We start from the raw sequence: 9,567 nt of genomic DNA, 5'->3' as shown, positions 1-9,567 counted from the left end.
AGACTCTTGCAGGCCACCATATGTTCAGAATACGCCGTAAGCTTTTATTGACAAAGTATTGTAACTTCTGAGTCGAGGCTCTCGTTAGCGACCATATTTCGCACCCATATAATAATGTCGATTTGACGCAGGCGTTGAATATTCTGATTTTAGTTTCGACGCTTACATTGTTGGCTTTCCAGATTTTGTTAAGCGATGCGAAAGAGCCATTTGCCTTTTTTACTCTACTGCCGATGTCCTTTGACGTGCCACCCTCGCTGTTGACTATACTCCCCAGGTATTCGAGTTCCTGCACGTCTTCAATGTTTTGATCGTACAGAAGGATGGGCGATTGATTGCTTGCTTTTGTTCTCATTGTTTTTGTCTTTGAGGCGTTAATTTTTAGGCCGACTTTATATGACTGCTCACATACGTTATTAACAAGAGTTTGCATATCAGTGTGTCTGTTTGTTAACAGTACTACATCGTCTGCATATTCAAGATGACCAAGCTTTTGATTCAGCTTCCAACCAATGCCGATTGGGCTTTCTTCTACAGCTTCTAAAACGACGTCTAGGACTGTGATAAACAGTAACGGTGAAAGGGCGCAACCCTGTCGCACTCCACTGTTGCAATTAAAGCTGTCGCTAAGAGTACCTTCATGTAAAACTCTACTCGTGGCCCCTTCGTAGCTCTTCTTGAGAATATTAATGATCTTATTAGGGATACCATTAGCGTTTAACGCCATCCATATGTAACTTCTCTTAAGCGCGTCGAAAGCCTTTTCAAAATCAATAAATGTTAAATACAAGGTTGCATTCCATTCTGAGGCTTGTTCAATAAGTATTCTAATCGTGTTAATTTGGTCGATGCACGAGTGCCCAGGGCGAAAACCTGCTTGAGTTTTATGAATAAGCTCGTTTAATGTTACGGCGATTCTTTCTAATATTATTTTGTTGAAAATTTGGAAAACTGCTGGTATTAAAGAAATTCCCCTCCAGTTGCTGCATTTCTTTCTATCGCCTTTTTTCGGCAGTTTGACGATGATAGACTCCTTCCATTCGAGAGGGAATGACTCTAGTTCCCAGATTTTCTCAAACAAGGGGAGCAAAAGTTTGGACACAGCATTGGGGTCTGCCTTAAAACACTCTATTGGTAAACAATTATTACCTGGTGCTTTACCACTTTTCATGCTAATGATTACACCTCTTATTTCGTTAACGCTAGGTGCCCTTGTATCTATTTGTCTGTTAGGATTTAGATGTCTTGGTATTGTGAGCTCGCCACTTTCGTTGTGTATGATATTTAGGGTTTTCTCAAAATGTCTTTTCCAAACTTCTGCCTGCTCGTTCTTAGCAAACACCAGCTGTCCGTTTTCATTTTCAATTGGAGCGCTGCTTTGGAAAGATATTCCACCTAGTTGTTTAGTTAACTTAAACAGCTCCTTCATGTCGCCCTTTTCTGATGCTGCTTGCGCTTTCATGCTTAGTTCAACGTAATAGTTTCTCTTGTCGCTTTTGACTGCTTTCTTGATCTGTCTACTGAGACTTCTGTACGTTATGTTGTATTCGGCTTTTTTAAACGGATCTGCCTCGCTTAACATTTTCGTTGTAACTCACCTTCTCTGAGCAATGAGCTCCCAAGAGTTTGCCGACAACCATTCCTTTTGCTCGTTTTTACGGTAGCCTAGTGTGTCCTTGCAGATCTCTTCGAGATTTGTTTTAATATGAAGCCACGTTTCCTCAATAGAAGCATCCTCCATCAAACTGACGTTGTTAATACGTTCGATCATTTCATTCTTTACCGCTCCAACATTAAGCTTTGTGGTATTATACGTGCGCCGTGTATGCTGCGGGTGTTCATACCTATGTTTAGGTATATTAAATTTCAGTTCGGCCACCACTAAATAGTGGTCACTGTCGATATCAGCGCTTCTTTTGTTTCTGACATCACATAGAACTTTACTCCATCGTTTTGAAATGCAGATATGATCAATTTGACTTTCGAAGTTGCCAGCGGGGGACTTCCAAGTGACCTTGTGACACGTTTTATGAGGAAATAGGGATCCTCTAATCCTGAGATCATAATTTATACAAAGTTCCAAAAACAGCTCCCCATTCTCGTCACATGTTTCAATGCCATGAGAACCTCTTACAGTTCGATACTCTGAGTTATTTCCGCATTGAAATCGCTCATAAGAATAATTACATCGGTTCTAGGAATTTCAGAGAGCGTTCTTTCTAGCGCACTGTAAAAAACTTCTTTTTGGTCAAGTGGACTATCTTCTGTTGGAGCATAGCATTGTACTAGAGACATATTGAATTTCTTTGCGCGAAAACGTACTACTATTATTCTTTCGGATATAGCTTTCCAGCATAAGATTGAGTGCTTAACATTTTTTCTTACGTAAACTGCAACGCCTCGGATGTGAGGGTCTTGTTCGTCGGGCATGCCGGAGTACATAAGTACACCTCCCTTTTGGTTTGTGAATTCACCTGTACCATTCCATCTGACTTCGCTAATGCCAATTACGTCTATTTTAAACCTATCGCATTCAGCGGCTAACGTAGCCATTTTTCCTGCTTGAAACAGAGTTCGCACGTTCCATTGTCCAAATCTTGTCCTTTTTACATTCCTTAAGTCGGTATCGTTTTGGTCAGGCCGGTTTCTATTTCTTGTGAATACTTGAATCTAATGTTTTCCAGCCGCCACGAGTGATTAACCCATAGCTGCCCAGATCGGTGGTAGGGCTGCTACCTTTCTTTAATTTCGTCAATCACCATTTGGCCTCCGATCCTGCCATGATGTGAATGTGCAGCTAGCATTTCCTCTAGACAGCAGATGGAAGAGTTCAGATATCCCGCCGAACACTCGGTCGCCAGAGCCTCATTAGTGAAAACAGGGAACACCGCGGGAAGGTTGAGGTTGACGTTAACTCAAGAGAGGCTATTTGAGACGCGTCTTGAGCCTTGTTCCCCTATATTGGTAATGGTAATGGTGTTTAAGGGTTTCGGGTTAGGCTAAAGCCTCTGCACTGCGACTAGTTTGACCTATTGTGCGCCCCTTTGTGTTTAGATATTTAGGAGCTCGAAGAATCGAACCAACTCCTTCAGAAGGAGTTTCCGAAGGTCTTCATCCTCTAGTTGGTATGCACCTAAAATTTTGTTTCTTCTGTGGCTTGTGCATCACAGTTGCTGTGACGGAACCTTACAGTTGTTGAGGTTCCGTAGACTCTTCCTCATCACAGCAGAATCTGCAAATATTGATGTTCGGATATAGCTATTTTGTGTAGGTGTTTGTTACATGCGGCGTGGCCTGTTAGTGCACCAGAGAGTAACTTTAGACTTTTCTTGTTTAGGTTGAGAGCGGTGTTTGCTCTTTTAGCATCAAAATTTAAAATTTTTTTGGAATGATATAGGCCGTCTATTCCATTCCAGTATTCATTAATATTTTGTTGGATCCATTTTTTGGTCTGCTGTTTTATGTTCGTTTTATTGAAACCAAAGGAGGGAGTTTTACCAATGAATGGTTCTTCTGTCCCTTTTTTGGCATAAAGGTCCGCCTTTTCGTTGCGTTCATGTCCTTCGTGTCCGGGTACCCAAATCAGAGAGACATGGTTGTGGGTGGCCTGTTGGTTAAGTGCATTGTTATACTCTATAAGAACTTTTGATGTGAATGTTTAGCTTTTTAGAGCTTTGAGAACTGATTGGCTGTTTAAGAGTATATTAACTTTAACTCTCTTAAGCCCTCTTTTGGATAAGATCTCCACAGTCTCTATTATAGCATAGAGTTCCGCATGGAAAATTGTGGAGTCTGTGCTTATTGTAATTGATTTGTGTACTCTGGGTCCCACTATTCCTGCTCCAACATCTTAAAGCGTTTTGGATCCATCTGTATAATTCTGCGAATCGTCATGTAACAATGTTGGGTTGGCATTCCACTCCTCCCTTGATGGGAAGATGATCCTATAACTCTTGCTGAAATTGAGTACCGGATCTGTGTTGTCAATTGCCTTGGTCATATATATAACATTTTCCACCCTGAGAAGGATTTGTAGATGTCCAGTGAAATTTCCTGGTTTGAATTTTTCTTTCGTGTGTATTGAGAGTGCTTGCATTGCAGCTTCCTCTTGTATTACTAGGTGTAGCGGTGGTGAATTTAGCAGTGCTTTCATGTCAGCAGTTGGGGTAGTTCTCACAGCCCCTGTGATATTTAGGCACGCCAGCCTCTGTAATTTGCTCAGTTTATATATAGCTGTAGTTTGTTTAGTTATTCCCCACCATACCAATGCTCCATATAGTATGATAGTATAACCATTTGGATGTAGATCCAAAAGGCCATTCTGGGCTTAGGCCCCAGGTGGTTGTGGCTGTGATTTTTCTTTGGTTTAGCATATTGCTTACCCATTTTACTATTGCTGGATCTGCTCCTCTATTGGAGAGTGCTAGTTCTATTGTTTTAAAGTTTGCGTTATCGAAGGCCCTCTCAATGTCCATAAATGCTGCTTCCTTTAGATCATTTTTATATTATCGATTATAGAATTGTCAGGCAAATAATGGGATCTTGACGATAGCTAAAACATAGGGAAAATTCTATTTAATATATAAATATGTAAATTTGAAACGACTCGTATCTTAGTAAAATATAAGCTTTTTCTTTTAAATAAAATATATTATAAGAACCACAAAAAAGATTACAAGTTTTTTGCTAATCAATAGTAAGAAGAATATATTACCTAAATAACACTGTTGAGAGTTGTGAAAGATGTAAAAAAATTTTCAGTAAAATATAATAATGCTAAAACAGAACTAGCTTTCTAACTGCATAGCACAAGTGGACAGTGGCTTATGCTTCGGAATCCAAAGCTTGGATTTTATCCAATGTTTAAAACAAGTAAAGTTTATTATAACTATGATGAAAGTTCATCACGATAATTTAGAAAATAACATAGGAAACTTGACGTTTTCAATAGGCGAATTTGTAAATAAACAAAAAATAGAATTGCATGTTTCTATGATAGCTTTGTAACAAGTTTAGTTATCAAATCCGCTTTTTTCCACATCAACTTAATATTTACTATTGGAAAACTTTTCTTCACATATTTTACATAAACACTTTGTTATAATCTGTACTCAATAGGCTAAACGATTCAAAAATGTACCAGCACTTTGACTTTTTTTAACACCAATGAAACATGTTTTTCATAACTACTAAGCACTTTAAGTCTCAAACCCGAATTTGTTATTAAGTGACTAAGATCTGGGCAGTTAAAATGGAAAGCTGACTAATAGTTTTGACCATTGAAAAATAATAATATGTAGTAATAATATTTAAGAAGTAGAAAGTCTACAGATGTTTTAAAAGATCCTGACGAATTGTTTCCAAATATTAGATATTCATTACAAATATCTCTGGTACATCTACAACTGTGCCCATTCAGAAGTCATTTAGTACATTAAGAAGTAATTAAACGTGGAGCTGGTCCTCCACGTCTTTGAACTATTAAAAAGCTTATTAATGCTATTAAATATTGAATAAATAAAAATGAAATAGAAATAATTCTTATTTTCCCTTTTTTTGTTTCTCGGACGAATAAATAATTATTTAAAATAGTTAAAATGCAATTATGTTATTAACAAAGGTGCCTAATTATCCTTAAAATTATCTTATATTACCTGAAATATCTTAACTTTCAGGATTTAATAAAAACAATAACTGGATTGTGCGTTATCGGAACAGCAATTCTATTTTGTTATTGAACGGTAAGTTTTTACATTAATTTAATTAGACTTATACTTATGATGAGGTTTTCCCGAGTTAGTGCAACCGAACATTTCACTCTTTCTTAGCTGGGGGGGTTTCTACAGAGTCCATCCCTTCTCTTTGACTAATTTATGTATTCCTCACAAGCTTCGCTGATTATTCGATGACTGATCTAAAATCTGCATACCGTCCCGTAAGGCTAGTGACTGCTCTAAGATTAGATAGTACTATGTAGGACAGCCTGTCAGTTTTTGCCTAAAGCTTCAGGTCTCTGTCCCTTAACTTTAATTACACATAATTTGTAAAATTTGAGTTGTGTTATTATACTACATAACAACATGGATTGCTTGTTGTAGTTGCTTGGGTGTGCAAAATCGCTTGTCCAGGATCGTTGCAATAAATCTTGCAAATACAGCAGGAAAATAGGCGATTGTGATTTTTAAAAAATTTAATAAACAAAAAATAGTTTTATAATAGTTTATAACAGGATAGGTGTAATATCCCTTTCGTTTAATTGTTATAACTAAACGTAATAACAAAATATACTACAGTGGTATAATTAATCTTCGGATGGAACTATATGTGTATAACTATATATTTTGGTGATTAAAACGGCAACTTTGGTTTTAAAGCATTTAAAATATTAGATTCCCTGTTCAAAACACATTAACCAAAGGACAGCTAAGCATAATTTCCTTTTTCAATATTGTACAAATTATTATCTGGCGATGATAACATCAAATTCAGTTTTGTAGAAATGTTCTCAGATATAATAATGTTGAAATTCCATGACCTAGCCATAACGAAGTGAATGTGTGGCAGGTGCAGGTGACCTAGCTGTAGAATTGTAAAAAACTGACGGTAATGTGCTGAATGAATCAACTAATCTGCAGAATATGTTTAGACGAAAGTATGCCCATTGATTGAAATTTTAGTACCCTCTGTCCTGTCTTGAATAAGCTTTTGTGAGATCAGCCTAATACTTGTCGTGTATAAGGTACTTTCAATTGAACTGTATAAACAGTTAAAGTCACATGTCAACTCATTGATTGGGCCTTAAATAGTGCATCTTAGGCCCAATATCTGATCACTCCACCATTAACAATATTAATACTGTAATAAATCCTGAAAAAAAACGCGCGTCTATAACATCGACACCCACCATCTTTTTATCGATCCTTTATGAAACTATCAATAGCCTCATGAGAGATCCCGTTTACCCCGCAATATCAGAACTCGGTATCCCTGCAATATTTATACGACTCTGCATTCAAGAAAAGATTGAGCCTCTACAAACTATTTGATACTGTACGAAGAGATCGCTTGGCGTATGAACTATTTAATTTCATCATAGAAGAGATAATGCGGAGAGCAAGTATTCATTGTAATAGCACAGCATTTTACATGTGTATCCAGCTTTCTGTTTATGGCGACGATATTGACATCACTGTTGCCTACATTGCAATCGAAAATGGATCTGTGAAAATGGGATTAACAGTAAATGATAGCAAAACGAGTGAAATATCGGCTAAAAGCACAAATTATCCATGCTGGTGGGTGGCGTCTATAACTTCTTGACACCGCCATAACAAAGAACAACGATGTCAACCTGGAGATCAGATTAAAAATTACTATGGTCTCGCAGACACAAAGACGCCACCTCAGAATGATGAAGCAGCACTGGGAGTATTCGAGAGAAGTGTTCTTCGTCAACTAACGTCACCCAGCAGCTTAGCTGGTTTGGTCATGTCATGACAATGAACAACTTCCTAACAATACTCCAGCAAAAAAACCTTTAAAACAACAGTTGGAAAAAGGTGTAGAGGTAGACCAAGGCTTCTTTGGACTTATTAAGTTGATGTAGCACTAAACACATTTGATGTACGAGACTCCTGAAAGCATGCATGTAATGCACCGCTAACGAAATAGCTCTGGCTCTAAAAGTTTAGATAAAATTTGTATAATAACGAAATTTTTTTAATGCAATTAATAGCTTTTACTACTAAGTCATAACAGAAAACTACCCAATATAAACTCAATTATCGAAGGAATACAATGCTTTAACGAAGGAGTTACATATCCCCTTCCGCCAACAAGCAAAGCAGTTTACTTTCATAACTTCAATATTTTTTACCATTTATTAAAATAATAATAATATGTATTAATCTATAATCTAAATTGTATTTTTATATTTTGTTTACATTTTATTTGCACCTGTTTTAGAATTTATAGAATAGGTGTGTCCGTTATTGGGATATACAATTCATTCAAAAATTTAAAACCTTTTAATTACATAAACTTTCGTAAGTTGTTAAGTATTTTGTTTATGTGAGAATACAGTCAATATTCAGCAATCTTAATATAATAATTGTAGAAAATTGTATAATTAATTGTAGAAAAATTATAGAAAATAAATTTGGTATTCATTAATTAATTACACTTAGAATTCAACTAAAATTTATTTATATTTTTTTACGTTCTACCATTACCGAATATATAAATAAAGCTTTAAGAATGCGGTTTCCTATAATATTACTGAAAACAATCAACGAGCATTAAGACTATAGACATGTTTTAAAAGATATACATAACATATAATTTATGTTCAGTCAGCAATTAAAAAGCATATTCATCGTTGTATTTAATGGTTTTTGCAAAATTGCATCCCGCTAACCCAGATTATGAAGAATGTTTCTACAGCCCGATGCACTCTAGCTAGAGCATTGGATTGTAGCAGTACTTTTTCCATTCAAACAGTTTGGAATCTAGGTCATCACAGCCATTCACTTTGAACTGATCAGGAATTTGATAACCGGCACTGGCATCAGACTCAAACGATTCCACCGCACTAAATTCGACACATTTTACGTCGGATCTCTCTATGTTACTTAAGAAACAGGTTGCTTTTGAAAGTAAATTCAAATGTGTCAAAACTTATAGAAATACTCTCACTGTCAATATTTTCTTAAGCACGAAACAAATTGCAGAAACGTCTAATAATGTAAAAAATGGAAGAGCCAAAGGACAGCAAACGGCATCGTCATTCTATTCCTTCAACGAAGAATGTTGGTTAGCATCTAAATAATTTTGATTATTTTGTGGCATATCTGACCGATATGAGCAGGATGTTGAAAAGTATTAATCAATACTTAATTATTTTTATGTTGTGTTTAAAGAATTTGTGATTTCGCATTTTTAACGAAACCAATGTTTATCTACTAGTATCTAAACTGGAAAAAGTACCATCATATAAAAACAACAACAAATTTAAATGATTTGTATATAATTTAAAAATATAAATTATATACAACCGATTTGAACCGATTCATCTTTATTACTTTAGGATCTCTTGCGCTGTTGGAGACAATCCATTTCTAGTCACCAGTGATAATTATGTAAGTCAAAATATCGAGGTTTGAGATTTGAACTAATCCCATGAAATGAACTGTCGAATGCGATCAATTGAATCTCTTGTTAATCTCACTAGTTGTTATCCACAGATCCACACAATAATATAGTATAATTGGATAAACAAAACCGTATAAATATAATAATAAATACAACATAAATAAAAGAAAAAAAATGTGTGGAAAATAATGTTTTCACTTAGAAAGAAGTGTACATATCTATTCGTACATTACAATAAAGCTTGTGGGATATGATAACGACACGTTAAATTTTTCGTAAATTAAGTATAGTTTTTATGATAAAAAAATGGGATCTTGAAAAAACTACGTAGCGCCAAATCATTTTTTAATGAAATACAAAAGAACTCGAATTTTTTAAAAGGATTTAATTTTTTATTTCTTTGACTTTTATAAAATA

Source organism: Teleopsis dalmanni, chromosome 2, assembly GCF_002237135.1.
Source record: "Teleopsis dalmanni isolate 2A chromosome 2, ASM223713v2, whole genome shotgun sequence".
Classification (NCBI taxonomy): domain Eukaryota; kingdom Metazoa; phylum Arthropoda; class Insecta; order Diptera; family Diopsidae; genus Teleopsis; species Teleopsis dalmanni.
The sequence above is the reverse complement of the archived record's forward strand: the minus strand, read 5'-3'. Positions refer to the sequence as shown.